This window comes from Periplaneta americana, chromosome 4 (genome assembly GCF_040183065.1).
Source record: "Periplaneta americana isolate PAMFEO1 chromosome 4, P.americana_PAMFEO1_priV1, whole genome shotgun sequence".
NCBI classification, from domain to species: domain Eukaryota; kingdom Metazoa; phylum Arthropoda; class Insecta; order Blattodea; family Blattidae; genus Periplaneta; species Periplaneta americana.
In genome coordinates this window covers 120,751,733-120,765,745 of record NC_091120.1, presented here as the reverse complement: position 1 = coordinate 120,765,745, position 14,013 = coordinate 120,751,733, and the positions used below count along the sequence as shown (strand labels likewise).

The 14,013-nt window shown below is 35.4% G+C and overlaps 1 protein-coding gene and 1 long non-coding RNA gene across 9 annotated transcripts in view; one reads left to right on the top strand and one right to left on the bottom strand.

Moving 5' to 3' along the window:
• LOC138698156 (alpha-tocopherol transfer protein-like) overlaps positions 1 to 14,013 on the bottom strand; it is a 251,949-nt gene that overhangs the window by 22,562 nt on the left and 215,374 nt on the right. The gene's annotated exons all lie outside the window — the stretch shown is intronic.
• The window catches only part of LOC138698159 (uncharacterized), an 87,695-nt gene continuing 77,819 nt past the window's right edge, over positions 4,138 to 14,013 (top strand). Inside the window, exon 1 of the long non-coding RNA XR_011331735.1 lies at positions 4,138 to 4,518. This is a non-coding gene — a long non-coding RNA (uncharacterized lncRNA). The remainder of the gene's footprint in view (positions 4,519 to 14,013) is intronic.

Sequence of the window (14,013 nt, the reverse complement as noted above, 5' to 3'; positions counted from 1 at the left end):
AATAATGTTAATAATAATAATAATAATAATAATAATAATAATAATAATAATAATAGCTTCATGATTTGAGTAAGCATAAAGCTATTTCTAAAATACGATATTTATTATTTCACTTTGTGGTGCATTTGTGATAACTTTGGTGCTCTTTTGTTGTGAATATCTTTCAATATTTGGTATAATGTTCGTGTATTACTGAGTCGAAGGACTGATTTTAAAGTTTCACCCAACAACGGGCTCCTTTGTCACGGATTAGCGACTTTTATCAGCGAAAATAGTCTCATACAAATAAGAAAAGACAAACATACACAATATTCTTGCAACATCTATGCAGTCTGGGAATCCTTTCTCTCTGAACGTGTGAATAAAGCTGCAATGGATTAATTTTGCTTGGAACAAGTTCCATAATTAACGACAAATGCCAACAGTGATAGATAAGTAAATAAATAAATAAATTCAGAAAAATTAAGTGTTTTTCACTTAAATGATCAGTGTTAGAGGAATAAGATAAGTGAATTACATGCTTATTACTCTTCTTCTTCTTCATCATGGTTTAGGCCTTTTTATTGTCCTGTTCCGGCTCCAAATTGCTGCTGCTTCCATCTTTTCTTAGGTCTTCTCAAGTTTCTTCTTCCTCGTGGTGAATAGTTGTATGCTGCTTTTGGTATTCTGTTTTCAGTCATCCTTGTTAATTGTTGTTTCCAATTTGTTCTGTATTTCACTGTTGTTGTATTTAATTCCTCTAATTTCAGTTGCTGTCTTATTTCTGTATGGTGTTTTTTTCTGTTCTTTGATATCGTGCTATTGGTCTGAGGAATTTAATTTCAGCAGCTTGTATTCTAGTAGAGTGTTGTGCTGGCATTGTCCATGTTTCGGATCCGTAGATAGAGATATTTATTATCCTTAGGAAATACAATGATTAGATGGCATCGTCAGAGTGAATACATAATAAATATGTGGTTACATAGCGTGTTATTCTAACATACAAGATGTCAACAATAATATACAATAATATAGGCTACAATCAACACATTCTGCAATGAAGTCAATTCTCCACAGTCTTCTCCAGACCATTAGTTGTACACAGTTCTTGATTTCCTTATCTTCTTGGGCAGTCTCACCCCAACATGAAGCAAACAGAAAAGAAGAGCAGTAAACACGAAAAGGAGATACTAACTACTGTAAGTTAAATTTGGAGTGCTAAACTAAGATCTCATTGACAGTAAAAGGCATGTCGAAAAGTAAAATATGTTTCATTGACTTTTTACATCTAGCATAGTTAAGGGCTTTAGTTTCAACATGGAGTTTGTTGTAAAGTCTTATCCCTGTATGTGATAAGCTATTGAGACTTTTAGATAACCTAAGATCATTAAAATGTAAATTATTGCATGTTCTTGTGCTCTAGTTGTGATGATCAGAGTTTATTTTAAAACTATCATAATTTTGGTGGATGAAACAGACTATTTCAAGAAAGTAAATACAAGTTCAAGAAAGTAAATACAAGGTAGGGGCAAAATATTAAACTTTTTAAATATTTTTTTACTATCCGAGTGATTAGGTACGTTCTTTATATTTTTCAATATTCTCTTCTGCAGTCTAAACACTTGTGCAAGTTTTGATGACGAACCCAGATAATTATTCCATATGATAATACAAAGTGAACATAGCTAAAGTAAGTAGCTCCGTAAGTTATAGTAGGAACTGCCATCATCTTGTATAATTTCATTATAGAGTGTTTTCTGGCTTTGTTTTTCAAAGTTCTTTTTAGTGTTCCTGTTATATAGTTAAACAATAAAGACATTAAGAGAGAAACAACAAGCGCACAATTTGACATTTGTAAAAGCTGATAAGGGTAATTGCACTGTAATAATGAATACTCAAGACATGAATGACAAAATTAACACATTTTTTCACGAAAATAACATCACAGAAATAAAAACAGATCCAACAACAAAATATCAAACAATAGTCAAAAATACAATGAATCAAAACACTCACATCATACCTAACAACAAAAAACAATTGAAACAAATTAAACCTCAAGCACCTAAACTAAATGCATTACCAAAAATTCACAAACAAAATATACCAATCAGGCCTCTTATTAACTACAAGAATGCACCAGCATACAAATTAGCGAAATATATAGACAACATTATAAGAAATAGTATACAATTTGAAAACCCAACAACAATAATCAACACCATAGACCTAGTTAACAAAATAAAACACAAACACATTCCACACAATACAACATTAGCATCATTTGACATCGTAAATCTATATACAAACATACCAGTAACAGAAACACTAGAAATACTTCGGAAAATGCTTATCAAAAATAACATACCACAGACTCACATTAACGAAATTATATACATCACAGAAATTATTACTAAACAAAATTATTTCACACATAACAATAAATACTATACACAAACTGAAGGATTACCAATGGGTTCACCTATATCAAGTATATTAGCTGAAATCTTTATTCACAACATAGGACAAACACACATACTAAACACAGACAACAACAAACACGCAGAGAAAATAATGTACTGGCATCGATATGTAGATGACATAATAGTCTTATATAATGGAAACAAAAGGCAAATAGAAAACCTACATCAACAATTCAACAAAATACACCCCAAATTAAAGTATACAGTAGAAATAGAAAATAAGCAAGCTATAAACTTCTTAGACATCACCATAACCAAAACAAATAACAGACACGAATTCAAAATGTACAGGAAACCTACTACAACCACAACACATATACACAATTCATCAAATCATCCCATACAACATAAACATGCAGCTTTCCGTACAATGACACACAGATTAATTAACATACCAATGAACAATGACAACTACACTGAAGAATTAAACACAATAAAATATATAGCACAAGACAATGGATACAACCCTAACATAATAGACACACTAATAAAAAAGGCAAAACAAAAACAGAACAAACCAACACAAACAGCACGCGAGAATAAATACATAACATTAACATATCACAAACTAATACCCACAAAATCGCAACTTCATTCAGAAAACTAAAGTACAAAATTGCATACAAAACAAATAATACAACACAGAAATACTTAAATAACCACACTAAACATTCAAATAAATATAATTCAACTGGAGTTTACAAATTAAAATGCAATAGTTGCCCACATTTTTACATAGGACAGACAGGAAGATCCTTTCACACAAGATATAATGAACATATTAAAGCTATAACCAAACCTTACATCACATCAAATTATGCAGATCACATTATCAACAATAATCATGACTACAATAATATAGAAACAGATATGGAAATTTTACACATCACACCAAAAAGTTCACAGTTAAACATCCTAGAACAGTACGAAATATATAAGAATACAATAACACACCCACAATATATACTTAACACAAAACTACAGTTCGATACGCACACATTATTTGACGTCATAATACATCATAACATACAAACAGCCAACCCCCACCATAGAAGCAACACACCCCTACCCCTACCATCGACAACTGCACATCGCAGAGTCAAGATCACCAGTGGTTCAAGAGACACTGAGGACGACGATACATAGCGTCGAAACGGGCCGTCTGTCGAAGGTAAATACCTTTTTTAACAATTTTAACACTTTTAACGTATGACAAAGTAAATTTTATGTTTTTAAACTTATTTAGTTTATTATTGATATCTGTTTCCGTTTCGTATGATATTTCACAACCTAGAAAGTTATATTTTGTCACTTGTTCTATTGGTTTGTTTTCTAATATTATCTTTGTCCGAACTGGATGAGAGCCCTTCAAAGCCATTGTTTTTATTTTTTCTGATGTTATTTCCATGTTATATATTTTGTTTATATTTCGTTTAATTTATATAGCATTCTTTGTAGTTCGTCTTCTGTTTTTTCAATTAAAATCTGGTCATCTGCAAAGGCTAATGTTTTTATTATTAAACTTCTTAAGTTAATTCTCCCAGTTGATATTTTCTTACATGATCTTATTATGTCGTCAAGATATAGGCTATATTAAAAAGAGTGGTTGATAGTGGATAACCTTGTCTGACTCCTCCTGTTATTTTTATTGGTTCCCTTTGATTTACTTTTATTTTTGTCTTTTCATACATTTCTTTAATTACGGTACTGCTATCAAATGTAGTGGAATTCCTTTTTCATTAAATATGTTCCATAACTTTGGTCTAGATACTTTGTCAAAAGCCTTCTTATAATCTACAAAGAGGATAAGTGTTTCTAGGTTGAATTCTCTTTGCTTCTCTATTATTTGTTTTAAAGTGAATACGTTATCTGTGCAGCTTCTTCCTTTCCTAAAACCTGTCTGGTCTTCTGATATTATTGCGTCTACTATGGTTGATAAACTTTGGCTTATCATGCTTATTTAGAAGATAATAGCTACTGTACATTATTTTATCTATTGTCGAACATTGGTTGCATAAAGATGAAATTATTTTTTTAACTAAATGGATACTATGTGGTGAGTATTTTCTGGAGGCGTTTGTTTGTGTGTACTTGAAGTTCTTAAAGCTCATCCGATTGATAAGGTCAATGAACTAACTATTGAAATGCATGCAGAGTTTGCTGCTGCAAAGTTAGAGGATTTTAACATACCAGGTACCTAATTATTGTTACTTCTGCATATAGGTCTCCAAATGACGATAATGATTTATTTTTAGGTAGACTGGAAAAGGTTCTAGATGTTATTACCACTAATACTAAAACGATTTAATTATCGACGTAAACTTTAAAGACAGGGTGGTTAACAACTTCTTGAATATCTTAAATAAATACAATATTCATTATGTTAATAACAAGCCAACAAATTCATGGCTAAACAATATACTTACTAATATTAACAGTACTGATATACTCAATGTGTGATTGATTCAGATGTATTTGATCATGACACAATTTTGTTTGAAGTTGACATATCTTTAAGTGTAAATTCTTCCTCAGTTATTAGAAAATTAAGAATTATTTCACATAAAAATGTTTTTCATTTTCTTAATTTATTGTGTAATATTTTGATTCATTATTGTTCATTAACAAATTTTAGTGCATTATTTTATATTTTAACGTACTTGAACATTTTGATGTATGTCTTAAATTTGTCAATTGTGTACAAAGATAGACAAATATTCTGTGTAAGTCATGTTTTCTGCTAAACTAAAAACATTACGAAATTACATTTTGTTTTTTTTTTTTAACAATTTGCGTCGGACTTGTGATAATATATGTATTTCTAAACCATAAGCTTAAGAAAAAATAGTATAAAAACAAACTTAAACGTGCAAAAATACTGTATAACGAATACTTAATTAATAATGCAAACAATAAGTGTAAGAAAGTGTTGAATTAATTAATAATGAAATACGAATAGCTGTCATACTTCAGTCGATATTAATCCAGAGGCTCTCAGTAAATTTTATTACTTCTGTAAATATAATTAAGGGAGGCATATAGGGGAGAGTTGGGTAGTATCGGAGAGTGAGTTTCTTTCATCTACCACAAAATGATAGTACTTGAATGACATGGTTACGTTTCTGTGATGTCGCATACAGAAACGTAACTATGTCATTCAGGTACTACCATCTGGTGGTAGATGAAAGAAACTCACTGTCCAATATTACCAAAACTTCTATTTAGCCTATAAATATAGGGGTAACTCAGTGATCCATATTGGGTCCTTTTCTATTTATAATTTTTGTCAACGACCTACCAACTGCTATACCTGATAAATTATTTCATACGCAAATGTTACGACTGTTTTCGAAGATATAAACATTGTAAGGACATTACATAATTTATCTGAATTGTTTAGTACTAATAGTCTAAATCTTAATTTGAGTAAAACTCAAACTTTTGTATTTAGTCTTTATAATAATGTTGGCAGTGATAAATATGCTAAACTTTTAAGGTTTTATCTAGATAACAAACTTACCTAGAAGGAATACACTTGAGAGTTGTACGACAAATTGTCAAATATTAGTTGCTTATTAAGAATATTAAAACAATTCGTTCCTGTCAGTGCCTTATTAAATGCCTATCATGTTTTTTTTAGTCTCATTTAAATTATGAAGTTCTATTGTGGGAAAGGAGTTCCACTGCAAAGGATGTTTTTCTTATTCAGGAAAAAGCTGTGCGTATTCTTAAGGGTTGTGGCTCAAGAGAACATTGTAAGTCCATATTTAATGAATTTTGGAATTCCGACTCTCTCTTCATTGTATATTTTTGCCACTATTATGTACCGCTGTCAAAAAAAAAGTGGCCGCACTCGTGAACAGCGAATATTTTCAAAGTCCACTTCGGGTCGCGGTGATGTTACATGATGCATGTGCTTACAAGCAGTTCCGGAACTATGAAAGTGTTCCATATCTGCGTCTCGTAGACCAGCGGTAGAGTGCTTGTTTAATGATTCAAAGGTCGTGGGTTCGGGCCTTCTTCAAGTTTTCATTTTATTTTTTAATCGTTCTTTAGTGATGTAAATGATATTCAAATTATCATTTATATCCAGTTATCGTTCTTTATGGATATCACGTTATTTATATTTTGTTATCGTTCTTTAGAGATATGAATAAAATTCAGGTCATCATTTGTATTCTGTTATCATATTATAACGATATGAATAATAATTATTATTGTATCTCCAATGGGGGTTAGCCCTATTATACATATGTATGTTAGGGCTATAGTTTTATACACAAAAAAGATAAGCATAAAGAGAAATGGAAAAGGAAATTAAATTAGCTTACACGATGTAAACAAAACATAAACAATCAGTAAATTAGGCATTGCGATTGCAAAACAAATATCAGTTACTAATTTGAAACATACAAAAACATTAACAACACACATACGTAACACTTCTATAACACAAATATGCAGCTTTCCATACCATACATCATAAATTAATACACAAGAGTCACACAAACACAATCAAACTATAATTACGACATTGCGACGACATCAAGCATCCCATAACTGACTCACATACATAACAAATCAAGCATCCGTTGCAACACATACACTTCAACATAGTAACCACACTTTTAAAAGTTACAAATTTGGCTCCAAGAAGAATAAATAGGACACTGTTACTAATTACTATTCTTCTACAATTTCTTAAATACATCTGTAATAAATCTGTGAAATTCCGATATGAATAATATTCACGTTTTTTATATTGTTATCGTTCTTTAGCGATTTAAATAATATTCAAGTTATCATTTATATTCTGTTTTCCTTCATTAGCATTATAAAACAATATTCAAGTTATTTATATTGTTATTGTTCTTTCGCAATATATTAATTAAACAAACCGATATTTATCTTTTATATTCTGTTATCGTTCTTTAGTGATACTGTATAAATAATATTCAAGTTATTTATATTGTAATCATTCTTTAGCGATATAAATAACATAAATGTAATATTAGGTTTGGAAAAATCCAGTTGCATAATACTGGTATTAGTTTTTCTTTTTGTATTATTACATTATACTATCTTGAACCACAATAAAATGAAAAGGAGTACCGGTAACGAGGAATTGAACCTGAGACGTTGACATCTAAATTCCGACGTTCGTCCGCTGAGCTACGAGAGCAAAAGTGTGGAAACATTTTCGGAAAAATTGGCCCAATCACACTCTAAGATTTTCTGATGATTCGTAGAAGCTAGTCCAGGATGCGGGGGGCAAAGGCTAATTGAGATTTCCCGGTCTCTGACCGGGTCAAACATCCTGATAGAATTAATATTTAACCCTTGCCGTGACTTTCGGTGAAGTCCGGAGGGCCCAATTAGTCAAATCCACTGTCCTCATCTCCACGCTTGGGCCCCCTGGAATTTAATAAGATGCGAAAGAGATAGTGGTGTATGGAAAGCAACGGGATGTTACCGCATTTAGGCCTATCCTTCCCAAGAAAACTGCAAACATGAACAAAGGAAGCTTTTAATAGAAGAAGAAGGATCTTCTGCGGACCTCTGGAAAAAGAACTAAGGAAGAGACTAGTGAAGTGCTTTGTGTGGAGTGTGGCATTGTATGGGGAAAGAACATGGACATTACGACGAAATGAAGAGAAACGAATTGAAGCATTTGAAATGTGGATGTGGAGAAGAACGGTGCATGTAAAGTGGACAGACAGAATAAGAAATAAAACTGTGTTTCAAAAAGTGAGTGAAGAAAGAATGATGCTGAAACTGATTAGAAAGAGAAAAAGGAATTGGTTGGGTCTCTGGTTGAAAAGAATAATAGACGACATTAGGATATGTGGATCATATGCGGAGACTAAGAGGAAGGCAGAAATTAGGAAAGATTGGAGATTGCTGGGTTTGCAATGAAAGACCTGCCCATGGACAGAACATTTATGTGTGTATGTTCAGACTGCCTGGAATATCGTGTCTAAGAACAGTCGCTATTTGCAAAGACTAGTCAATTCCATGCCCACTCGACTGCAAGATGATCGAGATAAGAGGAAGATAGACTAAATATTGAATTGTGGGTTTTTGTTTTGTTTTTTGAACGCTTAATTGTTTGAATGTTTTAAGTCCGACGCCAGTAAATTTGTTATGTTTATGCCACGAAAGATATTTTATTGGAATAAAATCTTTTTTCTTTCCTATTTGCAGCCACAATATCATAATGATAATGATAAAGTCATGGCATAATATATTAATGAACCTGATGTTAATTACTAAAATAATCATAAAAGAGAAAGGAGCCATTATGTCTAGTTTGTCTCTCTCAAAAACAGAACAAAAAAGGACATAAAAAGCACGAGGTTGTAGTCGAACGCAGGACCTCATGAATAAGAGGCCTGAAAGCTACCATTATGCTATCGAATAACACACAAAATACTTCAATTATAACTGTAGATATCAGGCAACGTGGTCCAACAACATGTAACATTGCCTGTCTCCGAATTGTAGCAAAGATACCCGAAGGGAACTTTGTTTCAGGAGAGCGGCCACTTTTTCTTTTGACAGCTGTACATATATGAACATTTACATGAATATGTTTCTTGTTATACGGTGCATTCTCATGCGACTAGAAATAACCATTACACAATTGTTTCCAAATGCAGATTAGTCAAAGTTTGTAATAGCCATTTAGTTGTGGGTGTGAAACTTGTTAATAAAATTCCACTTAATATTAGAAATATTGATAATTGTAGAGTTTTTGAAACCAAATTAGAAGATTTTACACAGTACAAGAATATATTCAAAATAATTTTAACTAATTTTTATGTAAATAATTGTAACTTTTACGAAGTCTTTTGTAATTTTATATTACTTAATTACTTTTAAATAAACTAAAATAATATAATTCTGTAAATTAATAACTTGTAATTATTATAGTAGTTCGTTGTGCACATCGTGATAAACCACAGAAATTTGCGTTACGAACATTTGAAACTCCTTTCTCAATTTTGTTACGTCTGGAAATTATACTTCAAACTCTCCGTTTAATGGTTGCAATAATGCGATAAAGATTACATTTCCTTACCATATTTATATTATAAGTATTTTGCCGCAATATTACATTCTATAAAAGAATGTCCTCCTATCAGTCTAGATTGAATGTTACAGTCGAAAGTCTGCTCCATTTCGCTGAATCGCGGGATCCCACCAATTTGCGTTATGTTGCATCAGTGGTGTCACAAAATCAGCACAGCATTCGATAAGTGGTGTACTCTGACAGCTACTGACAAAAAACCACGAGATAACAAACAACAACCGCGTAATTCAGAAGCTAACGCAAAAAGTCGAGAGCCTGACCGACTTCCTACAAAACAGGCTAAACGCGACAATTGAGATGAAAATTAAAACGCGACACAGAAGCTGAAACCACCAGCACCAAGACCACCGGTGATGACGGAGCAAAAGGAGAGGATAGTAGAGACAACACACCATATCATTGCGGAAAAGGAAGAGTTCCCGCCATTAACAAGAGAGGGACACAAGAGGACCACAACTGAAATCGAAAATGACGCCCAAGACAAAATGCAGATCAGCGATGAAGAATCATGGACGGAAGCAAGACCCAGGAGGAGACAGCAACAACCTAGAAGCTCGGGTACGCTGACAGGCACCGGAACGGAAGACAACATCCTAAAGGCAGCAGAGAGAAAGGCCTGGCTCTTCGTGGGAAGGCTGAGACAGGAATCAACACCCGAGTCAGTGAAGAACTTTCTAAGTAGGAAGGGAATCGCCGAAGAAATTATATGCGAGGAACTACCAACCAGAGGCAGCACCAAGGCGTTCAAAGTAGGAATTCCATTCAACACCCTGGAGACGGTGAACAAGGATGAGTTTTGGCCAGCAGGGATAAATGTGAGGCGCTTTCGTTTCTTTCGGAGACGCGGGGGAGCACGCCTCGATTAGAACCCACATCATGCCACGAAATAGACAAGACAGTGGAAGAGCGCAATGGACCATGTTTCTGTGGAACATAGAAGGCCAAAGAAACGTAATGAGCATCGTCCCGGAAAACATTTTACAAAATTACGACATTGTAGTCCTTACAGAAACCCTTGCGAAGGAGCCTGTCGACATCTCAGGAAAATACGCCACCCACGCACCAGCAATACAGACAGCGGAGGGCAGGCCCTCAGGAGGAGTATCCTGTTACACCAGCCTCAGAATAGGCCAAAAAATCTTTGAAGAGACAGAGGAAAACGTAGTAATCATGAAGACCAACTTAGTCACAATCATAGGCCTCTACTTCAGGCCTCAAACTAATATCGCACAAGTCATGGACACAACGATGAACTCCATCAAAAGTACTGCACCAAATGGAAGAATTATATTAGCCGGCGACTTCAATTGCAAATTAGATAAAAACAACTCTAGAACCAGGATATTAACAGAAACACTAGAAGAAGAAGGCTTCACGCTCATAAAAAAGGCTCAAGAGAAAACATACATCGCCCCAAACAGCAGCAGTACAATAGACCTGGTATTTGTAAGAGGAAACGACATAGAAGTACAAAGACAAGAGGTTCTCGCCACATCAACACTGACCCCACTCAGAAAACACCTCCCGGTGGTCACCACGTTCAAGATCCACCCTCTCACAGCCCACAAAATAAAACACCAAAGTCCAAAAACATCCAGAAGAATAAACACCAAGGTACTGGAAGAGTCGGCCTTGGAAATCGAGTCAATCAGGAAAGACATACACAACAACGAGCTAACGGAAGCAATGGAGAAAATTGAAACTCTCATCAGCTCGGCAACATCACAAGCGTCATAGAGAAAAGCCAAACGTTGGTTCGACGCTCAATGCCACTGCCAAAGAAATCGCACTCTGAAAGCACTACACCTGGCAAGAGCAACAAATAGCCCTCAGGACTTTGCTTACTATGCTGAAGCCAGGCGTGATTTCAAATCACTCATAAAGCAGAAGAAAGACGAGTACACGGAAAGAAAAGGGCGGGAGACAGCAGAAGCCGCAAGAACGGATCCTTTCGTCGCGTTAAAGAGGAGGAGTTCAAACCACTCTCTAAACTCCTGACAGAACCATTTCCAGACAATCCTAAACCCAAACGGGGAAGAACAAGCCTACATGAAAATAGATCCCGCCCAAGCAGCGCCATCCCAACCAATCACAGCACAGGAGTTAACCACTGCAATTGTAAAACTCAAAAAGGACAAAGCAGCCGGTCCGGACTGAATCTTCAACGAATTCATAAAGGACACCAGCACAATACTGATAGACACTTGGGTAGAACTCTACAATAAATGTCTAAAAACCGGAGAAATTCCACACTCATTTAGACACGCCACCCTGAAAATGTTGTACAAAGGGAAAGGCCCGACAACAGACTCAAACTCCTACAGGGGGATAGCACTGGAAAATAACCCCCTTAAGCTGCTCACCAACATCCTAGCTACCAGGCTAACAAAAGTATTGGAACCACAAATCCCCGATCAACAATTTGGTTTCCGGAAGGGGCGCTCGACCCTTCAAGCAGTGACAGCCCTCCTCGGAGATGTCGAAGAGGCCCTGAGAGTACCGAAGCAGAAGTTCTACGCGGTCTTCATAGACTACTGCAAAGCATTCGACAGTGTAAACAGGCAGCGGCTAATGGACAAGCTGAACAACATGCAAGGTCTGGACAAACACGTCCTCAACCTGGTCCACAATATATTAGCGCAAAACTTCATTCAAATAGACGATACAGTCCAGAAGTCCAAGGAAGTCTGCCAAACTAGAGGGCTACCACAGGGAGACCCTCTAAGCCCGCTCCTTTTCAACGTCATGACAGCGGACGTAATACAGACACAGGCTCCCTCAACAGTGATGTACATGTACGCAGACGACATGGTGCTCGGATCTACCAACATAAGAGAGCTACAGGTCTCCATGAACAACCTTTCAGCTTGGGCTGACGAAAACGGTCTGCTCATAAACCAGTCGAAAACTGTCCAAATGGTATTCAGAAAGGGAGGAAGAATAGCAAAAAGTGACACAATCTGGATACAAAATCGACCCCTGCGAATTACAAATGCATTTAAATACCTCGGTGTAACGATACAGACGACAGCAAAATCCTTCAGAATCCACACTCAAGAACGAGCAACGGCCGCAGTAATAGCTATCCACGACATAACAGACATTACCCAACTAGCACTCTCAATAGCCATGCAGCTTTTCTATGCCAAGATACTCCCTATACTGTCATATGGACTGGACATCACATGGACCCGGCTAAACTACAATGACCTCAAGACCATGGAGAACGTCAAAGCAAGGTTCTTAAAAGCAGCACTGGGAATCTCAAAATATTTACCCTCCAGAATGGCGTACGAACTCGCGCGAGAACCCTTCCTAATAGAGGAACTACGAAGCAGACTCATGCTGCCATCTACCGCAGCAGAACTTCGACTACGCACGGTCATGCAAGAGAAGAAGGCGGAAATAGAAAGTGAATTCTATGGAACGGACGCGATGATCAACCGCAACTGGACAGGGCCGAACAACAAGTTACGAAGCGCCATAACAAGGCTAGCAGTTCACGGTTTTCACCACAAACTGTGCAGAAGATCAGAGTACCACGAACCTTCCCTGGAATGCGTGTGCAAACTGTGCAACGAAGTGTGTCCAAAATATCATTTTAGTAAATGTGTGAATAGAACGAAGTCACTGGTGGAATATAGTAAAGAGAAGTAACTCATACCAAACTAAATTGCACGTTTGTGCGCAATTCTTTCTTATATAAGTGGTGTACTCTGCTATAACAGACAACACGGTTTTGTCCGATTCCTTCCATCAGAAATCAAATTCACGGATGTTATTCACCATTCCCCAACGGATTCAAATTGTAAACACCGGTAATTGGTAGTCCTAGTCCATCTATTCAATTGAAGTACAATTTTCCGTCCTACTTACAGAATTAGGATTGACGTTAAGATAAAATTAATGCTACAAATCTTTCTGGTACATATCCATTCCTGTATTTCAATGTTTTCTGAAAACCGTATTTAAAACCGTTATTTATATTAAATTATTATTACTCTTCGTACTTAAAACTTTCGCTAGTTCAATCCTGGCTAAAAAAAACTGTTCCAATGCAATGAATGATTTGTTGCCCAATTTCGACTTCAAGCTATAGATTATATGAAATCAATGATACTGCAATTTTGTGGCAGTTCATTAGTATTCAGATGGTGTAGCTTACATTTTAAGAAGCTACGTTTGAAAATGCTTTCTTAGTTTTAGGAGATTAAGCTTTTAAATTGAATTTTAAATTTTAACCCATGTGAAATTGTTGCGGAATTTGAAATTACTGTATTCAATACAATATGATCAATATTTTCGAATGCTAATGTGATCTTATGTGTATTGGAACATGTTTATTATAATTGGCCGGAAGGAAATTGGGCTATAGAACGGAAAGGAAGAGAGTTGTTTATATTTCTAAATAAAATGTGACCGGGAGGGAATTGGGTTGTTATTATCTTTGGCCCTTAC